This window comes from Octodon degus, unplaced genomic scaffold (genome assembly GCF_000260255.1).
Source record: "Octodon degus isolate 3935 unplaced genomic scaffold, OctDeg1.0 scaffold01245, whole genome shotgun sequence".
Taxonomy (NCBI): domain Eukaryota; kingdom Metazoa; phylum Chordata; class Mammalia; order Rodentia; family Octodontidae; genus Octodon; species Octodon degus.
In genome coordinates, this window is record NW_004525821.1 from 2,859 (window position 1) to 3,820 (window position 962).

Consider the following 962-nt stretch of genomic DNA (forward strand, 5'->3'; position numbering starts at 1 on the left):
TAATTTCTGAAAATATCCTGGCAACCAATAATTTCTAAATGCAAAGCTGACTACCATACTCGTTAACTTTGGTGTAGCAAGAAAAGTTCGTTTTCAAAACATGAAATTCAGCCTGTCGATATGAATGGTGTGAATGATAATGTTGTTGTTGCTGCTCTTTGGGATCCTCAATCATGCACAAAGCTTCAAACAAGAGGGTCCACGGAGGCACCCTGCATCTCCAGGCATCCACTTAGGGCCCAGCTGGGAAGACTCGGATCTCCCCAATCCAGACAGGAGGCTCCGCTTGCGCGTCCTGCTGCAGCGGGTTGGGCATCCCCGCCTCCACGTCCACCTCGCCCTCCCCTGACACCCCATTAGGCCGGCTGAAGTCTCCGACGCCGATCTCCCCTGAAGTACCATATGGTTCGCGGGTTTCTGGAGGCGATGGTTCATCACAGTCTTCAGCTTGAACCTCTTGTATCTCGGGTTTATGAAGGACAACTCTCTCCTTGCAGTGAGCATCGGTACCTGCATTTGGTTTCCGGATGTTAAATCCTACTTTGGCCGGGTCTCACTTTGGATCGCCTTCCACTCGTCAGGTCGTCTCCTTCGTACCCTCTTCCCTAACCTCCTTCACTTTGCGCTCCTTATTCTCAGCATCTACCAGGGCACTCCACACGTTCAGGAGTTTCCTCAGTCACATTTCATGGATCCAAGTCAGTCCATTCAACCTTGTCAGTTCCCCAGTTAGGAGATCTGCTGTCCCCTAGTTTGTCTCTGCGCTTCAGGCCGGAACCATTAATTTGGCGATGCCCATCAAATTCATGTTTGCCATGAGCATCACACCCATCGTCTCTGCTCATACCACGGCCACGGCCACGGCCACGGCCACGGCCAAGACCACCTTGCCCACGGATCGGTCATCAGTAATGGGTCTACAAACTGAAAGCTGTCCACCTTCAGCCTTTTCTTCAAGCGGT

At 51.7% G+C, this 962-nt stretch overlaps 1 pseudogene; it reads right to left on the reverse strand.

Annotated features, from left to right (window-relative positions):
* Positions 1 to 399: 399 nt before the first annotated feature.
* Positions 400 to 958, reverse strand: LOC111814898 (annotated as a pseudogene).
* Between the last annotated feature and the right edge of the window lie 4 nt (positions 959 to 962).